The 10000-nt window shown below is 41.6% G+C and overlaps 1 protein-coding gene across 8 annotated transcripts in view; it reads right to left on the bottom strand.

The window, feature by feature from the left end:
* Positions 1–10000, bottom strand: part of LOC136831506 (serine/threonine-protein phosphatase 4 regulatory subunit 1-like) — a 424185-nt gene that overhangs the window by 168370 nt on the left and 245815 nt on the right. Inside the window, exon 1 of one of the 8 annotated variants that reach the window (XM_067092046.1) lies at positions 734–911. The exons of the other annotated variants lie outside the window; for them this stretch is intronic. The gene's annotated coding sequence lies outside the window, so the exon portion shown is untranslated. Of the gene's footprint in view, positions 1–733; positions 912–10000 lie in introns of those variants that run through there. 8 annotated transcript variants of the gene reach the window in all.

Raw genomic sequence — 10000 nt, 5'->3', positions numbered from 1 at the left:
ACACACACACATATGTGTATGTATATATATATATATATATATATATATATATATATATATATATATATATATATATATATATATATATATATATATATATATATATATATATATATATATATTGCACTCTCCAGTTCGTTTTAAAGGAATACCGACGATGGACGCAAGATTACAAGACTGGCAGTAGTGATTAGGGAATCGCATGTGTCACCGATTGATCTTTTCCAGAAGGCACAATGAAGGAGAAGGAGGAGGAGGAGAATGAGTACGAGGCAAAAGAAAAAAGAAGATGGCGGCGCAGAAGGTGGGTTTCTGAGGACGGGATGGAAGGAAAGCCTACTGAATCTATTAAGACTGATGTCCCCCCCAAAAATTATTTGTAACTTACCCCAGGTAATCAATTATTTATATTTATATTTATATAATAAAAAAAAATTGAACAGCATTATTGTATATTTGCAGGATGATTAACTGGTAAAGTAAATAATTTACAGGTTTTTTTTTATTGTTCATTCTATATAAAGTTGATAGCTAACACGAGAAGATATTTACATTGACAATTAAATATGTATTCTATTAATTAACAACACGTGTTTCATTTTCCCCCTCTAGTTCATAACAACACTAATAGCCATCACAACTATACATTCAAAAGTGACAATAATTCCCCCAAAATTATTTACAGAGAACAAACGCATTCACAATCACAATGTAATGTCTAGTCACTACGCACATCGACAATCATGAAAAACGTAACCAAGAAAAGCCATTTCCTGGAACCTTCGCCGCGAGTGCCTGATTCATTTGGACCCTGAGAGAGAAAGAGAGAGAGAAAGAGAGAGAGAAATCGTACTCCGTAACCCCCAGTTAAATTTCTACCAACTGCACTCCCCTAACCACACCCCACGTCTATTCTCTGACACCCTCCTTCTCCACCCCCAGCATCACTGCCCCCAACTCACAGCCAACAACCGCCCCCTCTTCCACAAGGGACGATCATCAAGCAATCCGCCTCCCGACACGGCCGTGTGCGTGTAGACGTGAGCACGCAAACGGTGGCCAAGGTACGACTCGGGACGTGAACAACTATCAAAGAAGTACTGCCGGCCATCTCGAAAGAGTTCCCGCGAACGACTGACGGAATTCGCTGAATTACAGAATTCAGACGTACTGGCACAGATACCGGGAACGCTCGTGTCTTGGCGTTTGTGCGTCGTGTGAACGAACGGAAGCCTTTGCATGTTGGAAATGGCACAAACACACACACATACACATACACGCAGGCATAAAACTGTGCGAAACAAATAAAAATAGCACCAGAGTCATCGGGAGGTTGCATGTACCAATTACTCTACTTTCTAACTCAAGCCTCAAGCAACAAAAATGGCCAATTTACAGACATTCTTTCCTTTAAGAAGTACTACGATCCTGCTCCCAGGGGGTATACGGGGATGAGTGGGGATTAGGGATTGGGGGCGAGGGGGCCAGAACTTATGCGTTCTTACGACTGACCAAACACTAGACCGATTTGCAGTTTCCAACTTTCACTTCTTGACAAAATCTCAATGTAACAATAATAATAATAATAATAATAATAATAATAATAATAATAATAATAATAATAATAATAAGGTCAAAAGCTTTTATTTTCAATGAAGTTAACCACGCAATACAAACCAGTCTGGTGTAAAAGGAATAATCCACGGACCAACGAGCGAATTGCATTACATGCCGACATTAAGATCAGGTCCTAAGGCTCCAGAGAGAGAGAGAGAGAGAGAGAGAGAGAGAGAGAGAGAGAGAGAGAGAGAGGTGGATTACTTCGTCGAGGCCGTCCCCTGTGTGAACTTGGCCATTACTTGTTGCAGCTATTGAAAGCAACGAAGTTACATCAGACTTCGAGGCTGAACACAAGGTGCCACAAGAGGCCAGATTTGCGCTCCGTACAAAAGGCTGGTGGCACTGTATCCTAACCTCATCCAGTTGGGTCATATGGAAACTGTCAAACTTACTCTCAGGACCCATCAAATGGGTTCTGCGTACGCTTCAGTACAAGCAGTCTAAGTGGCGTTTGGGGTCAGGGCAAAAGTAGGTTACTGTAGAGGGCATCCGACATTTTTCTAAGGCCGTGGTGGAATTTACAAACAAATTTCTAGTTTTAAGAAGATTCGGAACCAAGTCCTGTTTGATTTTGTAAATGTATAGCATTCATACCTCCGCTGGATGCTACATCATGTTTATTTTCTGAATAATAATAATAATAGGGCCTGTTGCCAATAATAATAATCGCTCTCATCCTACCACAGTGAGGAAGGTCAGGTCACACGAGTTCTCATATTTCTTGTGGCCCTAGTCGTTTCATCTGGTCAGTAAATTGGGTTTGAGGACCGAGAGAGAGAGAGAGAGAGAGAGAGAGAGAGAGAGAGAGAGAGAGAGAGAGAGAGAGAGAGAGAGAGAGAGAGAGAGCCGAGTTAATGAGGAAAACTGGAATACACTTCGATCAAGATACCCACTAAACAAGTCCCCACACTTCTACCTGACGATGAAATGACTTCGACCTCTCCTACAAGAATTCTCCCCGAGCAACGTTATCAGATGAAATTCTTTCGTTAGGGCAAACGCAAACAGATGTCCCCTTCAGATAACGCGCTCGTTAGGGGAATAACACCGTTATGTTCTCGTTGCTGTCCTGAAACATCCGTGTCACACTGTATATACTTGATGTTTACTTTTCTCGAAGCAGTGCCAAGGTAAAAAAAAATAAGACAGTCGCTCTCTTGATTACTGAACCAAAGATAAATTACCGGGGAAAAAAGGTCACAAAGATTCTAGGTCGTCTAAAAGGGGTGGTGGAACAGAAAAATAGGACGGCAGAGTCATATTCTCTCTACAGACACTACACAGCCTCAAGGCAGGCTAACTAAACAACAACGTCGAACTCCACCTAATCTTACTAGACACTGCCTCTAAACAATCGATATGCTTTCACGCATTTTCGCCTCTCCTTTTTGAGCTCATTTATTATGGAATGCGCACCTCTTCTCTGTAATTGTTTCACCATATTCTTTGGAGGCCTGAATCTTATAATAATAATAATAATAATAATAATAATAATAATAATAATAATAATTTACCAAAGAACATAAATTTCTACTCCTGTTCTTGCTCATTAAGGGATGCCTATATCTCTTCTTGATCTCATTCCCTACGACTACGGAATCTCTTTCAAAGATCTCATTAAAGAAACTGCACCGCCTGATCTCATCTTTTACGGAATGCACACCTCTCCCCTTGACCTACTTCTAAAAGAAAGAAGACACATCACTCTTCTTACTCGTTTCTGAAGGGATGCATATTTCCTCTTGATCTCATTCGCTAAGGAATCACATCTCCGCTCTTCATAACACTAAGGAAACTGCATCTCTTCTCTAGGGAAACCACATCTCACCTTTTGACCTCATTCAGCATGGAATCACATCTCTCCTCTTGATCTCAATTCAATAAGGAAAACACATCTCTCCTCTTGATCTCAATTCAATAAGGAAACCACATCGCTCCTCTTGATCTCAATCCAGTAAGGAAACCATATCTCTCCTCTTGATCTCAGTTCAAAAGGAAACCACATCTCTCCTCTTAATCTCAAATCAATAAGGAAACCACATCTCTCCTCTTGATCTCAATTCAATAAGGAAACCACATCTCTCCTCTAGATCTCAGTTCAATAAGGAAACCACATCTCTCCTCTAGATCTCAAATCAATAAGGAAACCACATCTCTCATCTTGATCTCAATTCACTAAGGAAACCACATCTCTCCTCTAGATCTCAGTTCAATAAGGAAACCACATCTCTCCTCTTGATCTCAATTCAATAAGGAAACCACATCTCTCCTCTTGATCTTAATTCAATAAGGAAACCACATCTCTCCTCTAGATCTCAGTTCAATAAGGAAACCACATCTCTCCTCTTGATCTCAATTCAATAAGGAAACCACATCTCTCCTCTTGATCTCAATTCCATAAGGAAACCACATCTCTCCTCTTGATCTCAATTCAATAAGGAAACCACATCTCTCCTCTTGATCTCAATTCCATAAGGAAGCCACATCTCTCCTCTTGATCTCAATTCAGTAAGGAAACCACATCTCTCCTCTTGATCTCAATTCAATACGGAAACCACATCTCTCATCTTAATCTTCATCATCACGGCCCTGCATCATTCCTCTTGGTCTAATTAATTAAGGCAATGTTCTTCTTTCCTCCGGATGTTATACATTACGGAATCTCATTAACTAAGGAATGCACGTCTTTTCGGGACCTCACTCACTAAGGAATACACATCTCTTCTACTTATCTCATTCACAAAGGAATACAATCTCTTCTGTTGACTTCCTTAACTTAGGAATTAACGTCTTTTACGAATCTTATTCACTAAGGAATACAAGGCTCTACTTCTCTCATTCACTAAGGAATATACATCTCTTCTAATGAAGTCACTAAGGAATCCACGTCTGCTACGGATCTTATTCACTAAGGAATACACATCTCTTCTATTGACGTCATTAACGAAGGAATCCACGTCATTTATGGATCTTATTCACCAAGGAATACACATCTCTACTCATCTCATTCACTAAGGAATACACGTCTCTTCTATTGATCTTATTCACTACGGAATCGGAATCTCGTCTCTGTATCTCAATCACCGACGAATCTGGATCTTATTAAGAAAGGAACTCCCACAAGATCATTTTCATTTCCGGTCAACTTCAGCGACCCTGTTCTCAATAAATAAATTAGTGAAAAAAAAATCGCAGGCTGAATAAACTGTCTACTTAGTGGCTTTAAAAAAAAAAAGAAGAAAAAAAAGAGAGCCAAAGGCTAGGGCTATCAAAAAACTGAGGCCAAGCCAAAAAACCACCTTTTGTACATGCCCAGCCTGTAGAAAAGCATGAATTAAGTGTAACACAAGCCAAGAGAGACTTCCTTTGCTTAGCAATGCTGGGAAGGGAAGTCACCGAAGAGAACATACGAATACAGTTCAGCAAAAGTAGAAATATTTTTCCCCCCCAATACCCAACCCTACAAATGCGACCCAGATGCCAATAATATTATTGTAAAAACAAATTTATATAAAAATCTTTAATATCTGAATGATTTCACATTCATATACAGCAGTGCTGACTTGTTTCAAACGCTACTCGGCGGGGACTGAATATTCAATCCGATTACGTTCGGCAATATTTTTCTGTTTTTTCTAAAATTAACCGCCGCCTGACATCACTTACGGAGAGAGAAATATTTCAAGTCGGTAAGAGTTCTACGCTGAAGTGTTCCACCACGCGTTTTCTACGTAAAGTAGAGAGAGAGAGAGAGAGAGAGAGAGAGAGAGAGAGAGAGAGAGAGAGAGAGAGAGAGAGAGAGAGAGAGAGAGAGATTTTAAGTCGATAAGACAACTACAATGAAGTGTTCTACCAAACGTTTTCTTCGTGAAGCTGAGAGAGAGAGAGAGAGAGAGAGAGAGAGAGAGAGAGAGATTAAGTCGATAAGACTACTACAATGAAGTGTTCTACCAAACGTTCTCTACGTGAAGCTGTGTGTGTGTGTGTGTGTGTGTGTGTGTGAGAGAGAGAGAGAGAGAGAGAGAGAGAGAGAGAGAGAGAGAGAGAGAGAGAGAGAGAGAGAGAGAGAGTCAGTCATGAATGCGGAACTGAAACCACTATTTCCGCTAAGTAAAAGCTTGGATCATTTTTCCACGGAGGTCTGTATGACCGGAAATATGGACACGTTCATAGGAAAAGGATTTGAAAGAAAACGTGCTCTCTCTCTCTCTCTCTCTCTCTCTCTCTCTCTCTCTCTCTCTCTCTCTCTCTCTCTCTCTCTCTCACACACACACACACACGCAGTTTCACTTTCCAATGTCCATCAAGCGGGTACTTCGGTTATGAACCTAAGACTGTTATCCACTGTACCTTGAGGACCTGAGAGAGAGAGAGAGAGAGAGAGAGAGAGAGAGAGAGAGAGAGAGAGAGAGATTGCTGGAGCACAAGTAAAGGACGTGATAGCCGCGCCCCTGTTCTCCAGTCATGCCAGGTGTCCTGTGTGTATCCTATACCACAGTCTGTGGGAGGTTCGTGCGTCAGCGCGTTCACCTCGCAAGGTTCTGTGAGGAGTAGCTGCTGCTCTTCAGAGACTTGACTGTGAGAATTGGAAGAAGAAGAAGAAGAGATTCTTCTTTCTTCTTCTTCATAGTCGTCCTTGGCCGCCGCTGCTTTCCCTCTCTTCTCGCTCTCCACGCATTCCTTGTGCCTGAAACTCCCACAACGCAAGGAATCATAATCCAACAGGAATGTTAATCGTCTGATCATCGCTCTGTGACGCTGCCATTGGGTAGACTTGCTTTTATTTGTAAACAACAGACATAGTTTTCGCATTAGACAGCGTTTCAGTGCACACACAATATATATTTATACATACATATACATACACATCAATATATATTTATACATACATATACATACACATATATATTATATATAATGCACATAATATACAGACACACACACACAAAGTACACACGTTCATTCATCGACGTCAAAAAATGACATGAAAAAATAAAAAAAAGATTCAATGCATCATAGCCTAACCTCGCGAATGTTAATCTCTGAATCAACATTCCCTTCTGAATACTCTCTAAATACGTCTTGGCGAATTTGCCTTCAATATGTATAACAAAGGGAAAAGAAACAGCTTAATTTAAGAATGCTCAAAACTTTTAACAAATACCGTTCTTGCTCAAAATAACACCCATTTCAGTATTATCAGGTGGCCAAGTATTCTGATTCTCTATAATACCGATACCACAGTTATAACTACTGCGTGTTCAAAATACCTCTGGGCCTCCCAAGCAGCCAAGTTAGGCAACGTTGGATCTGGTCAGTACCTGAATGAGAGAGAGAGAGAGAGAGAGAGAGAGAGAGAGAGAGAGAGAGAGAGAGAGAGAGAGAGAGAGAGAGACTGCCAAGTAATACCCGATGCTGCAGGCACACAACAATTATGCCCAATTGGTCGTCACTCGGGTCATGGGAGGCTCTACTTTTTCCTTTTGTAAAAATCGATGATGGAATTGAAATAAACTGTCACCAAATGCTATATTATAATAACAGATATGTGTGCATATATATTACATATATAAATATATATATATATATATATATATATATATATATATATATATATATATATATATATATATATATATATATATATATATATATATATATATATAAATATATATCTCACACAACTAAAAGAAGACCTAGGGCTTACGCTGAGAGAGAGAGAGAGAGAGAGAGAGAGAGAGAGAGAGAGAAACGCCTGCCTGCCTTCATGCAAACTATACAAACTTGACTAAGGCGTCTTGAGTCGCTCTCAGCTCAGAACTGAGTCATCCTCAGAAAATGATTGCCACTATGAGGATCTCCCCCCCCCCCAGCTCCACCCCCTTCCTCCCCGCCTAAACCGTACCGTTTCCCATCCTCCAACCTCCTATTTCCCGTTCCATGCCCTTCCCATCCGAGCAACAAAACTTATCGAAAAAAGAAAAAAAAAAGAAGCATCATGCCAACATGGCTGCAGAAGCGCACATGAACACAAACACAGGTCGTCTCATTCATTCCAATTAATCCAACAGATCATCTGGAGGAGGAGGAGGAGGAAGACTGAAAAGAAATGACGAAGTGAATGAAAGAAAATGGCCGGTGGGGAAGAACGTATAGGGTGGGGCACGAATGCACGGGGAAGGGTGGGGAGGTTTCCCCAGTGGAGGGAGGGAGGGAGGGAGGGGGAGAGAGAGAGAGAGAGAGAGAGAGAGAGAGAGAAGAACGTAGCGCAATGGCCCGTTGTTAGTGGTGGTGGAGTTAGTGTGGGCGTACGAGGGTGGGGGAAGGGAGAGAAGGGGGGAGGGAGTCCAAGGTGAGTGGCTTCCCATTCATTCTCTCTCTCTCTCTCTCTCTCTCTCTCTCTCTCTCTCTCTCTCTCTCTCTCTCTTGCAACTCGGCGTACGTCGTCACCAGACTTCTCTCAAACACACACACACACAACCCCCTCCTCCAAACCCCTAACCCCCCTTAAGCCTTCACCAATTAATACCAACACACGCATATACAGTATATACACTTTATATTCCGAGTGAGCTCTTTATCATTAAAGGCCAAGAATGCTCACAACTCGCAGGTAAGAAGGACCAGCACTGACTCAGGTTAGTTATATCGATGCGAGAGAGAGAGAGAGAGAGAGAGAGAGAGAGAGAGAGAGAGAGAGAGAGAGAGAGAGAGAGAGAATCAAAACTTACATTGATCATCTACAATTCCCACTGTGTATCCAAACTCGTCTGTCCTGAGAGAGAGAGAGAGAGAGAGAGAGAGAGAGAGAGAGAGAGAGAGAGAGAGAGAGAGAGAGAGTCGTCTCAAAACTTACCTCGATCATCTAGAATACCCACTCTACAGACGAACTCGTCTGTGCACCGAAACATCACTCACCTGCAAAGGAAAAAATAATCGTAATTAGGAAACTGAAATAATTGCTTCATACATATGAAAGAGAAGACATGATAAGGTCAGCAAATTAATGGTAAACTTAACAGCAAAGGCATTTTCAGTTTGAGCATCGAGGAATATAACCGAAGACCCAAAATACGTCGCAGAAATAGGCAGAGGTTTCACATGTTATCCAGATTTTTTCCAAGTTGTTCCCTAACGTTATCTATCAAGACTTTTGAGTATTTATAAAGACATTTCATATATTTTGAAGATAAGTTTCAAGACTCATTCAAGTATATTCAACTGACAGCGGTTTCACACGCAAGTTCCTAGCTAAGACGCTTTCAAAAAAATATTTCTTGACGTACTTATACTTCGTTTTCGACACTAAAGCTTTCTAGCCCAACATAAAAATTTTCGGCGCTGCGTTCTGAATAAGGAAGAACAGCTGAACACTTTTCAAAATGATAATCAGAGGTAATCACAATCGGTAGCGAGAAATAATTGCCAGCCTTCTGCAGTGTCTTTCAATTTTTGGACAAAATCATAACAGCAATAAGGCTGAAGAGGACTGTCGACTTAGTCATTGCATCAGCCATAAGACTGAAAAGAACATGTCGAATTAGTCACTGGAAACACTACATTCCCGCACGAACGGTTTTGTCGCCGTTTAATGGAGAATGGAACATGCCTTAATGGTTATACCATTAGAACACGCCTTAATGATTTCCATTTGCAACATACACTGCCCTCTAATTAATGGGCACATAATCTTCATTATCTCCGTTAAAACACCACTTAATGGTGACCCGAACCCAGCCTTCCGTCCTCATACACATCTCGTAGATTAGCGTTTACATCCTAATTGGGATTTGAAGAATTGAATCACTGAGCTTTATAGCTTTATCAATAGCCCCTATTATGACCATACCTCACGAAGCGCAAGCTATCTTCCGCCACACACACACACACACACACACACACACACACACACACACATACGTGCATACACAAATTCAGCCAGTAGCAAGCGGGCCTTCCGTAAATACGCCCCATCCCCCTTCCCTAAACCCTCCTAACACTGACCTGCACAGAAAATCCTTCCTTGTTCTATCTATGATTACAATGACAGCGCTGGTGGAGTTGATATCGGCGGTGTTGGCGGATGATGAGGTGAAGGTTGAGGTGTTGGAGAGGGAGGAAGAGGGAGGGTGAGGGTGAGGGGGGGTGAGGGTGAAGGCGGGAGAGGTGGTGGCGGCAGCGGCGACCGACAGCAAGGGTAGGTAATTTTCAGTCCTGAGAGGAAGCAGCGACCAGCCGACCATATCGCCGCTGTCAACCACCACACTACAGTACACAACAACTGTGCTTCTCTCTCTCTCTCTCTCTCTCTCTCTCTCTCTCTGTTGTTGTTGTTGTTGCAAAATCTAAGGGCAGCTGCTTCATTCATACTACAGTTCCT

Source organism: Macrobrachium rosenbergii, chromosome 48, assembly GCF_040412425.1.
Source record: "Macrobrachium rosenbergii isolate ZJJX-2024 chromosome 48, ASM4041242v1, whole genome shotgun sequence".
NCBI classification, from domain to species: domain Eukaryota; kingdom Metazoa; phylum Arthropoda; class Malacostraca; order Decapoda; family Palaemonidae; genus Macrobrachium; species Macrobrachium rosenbergii.
The sequence above is the reverse complement of the archived record's forward strand: the minus strand, read 5'-3'. Positions and strand labels throughout refer to the sequence as shown.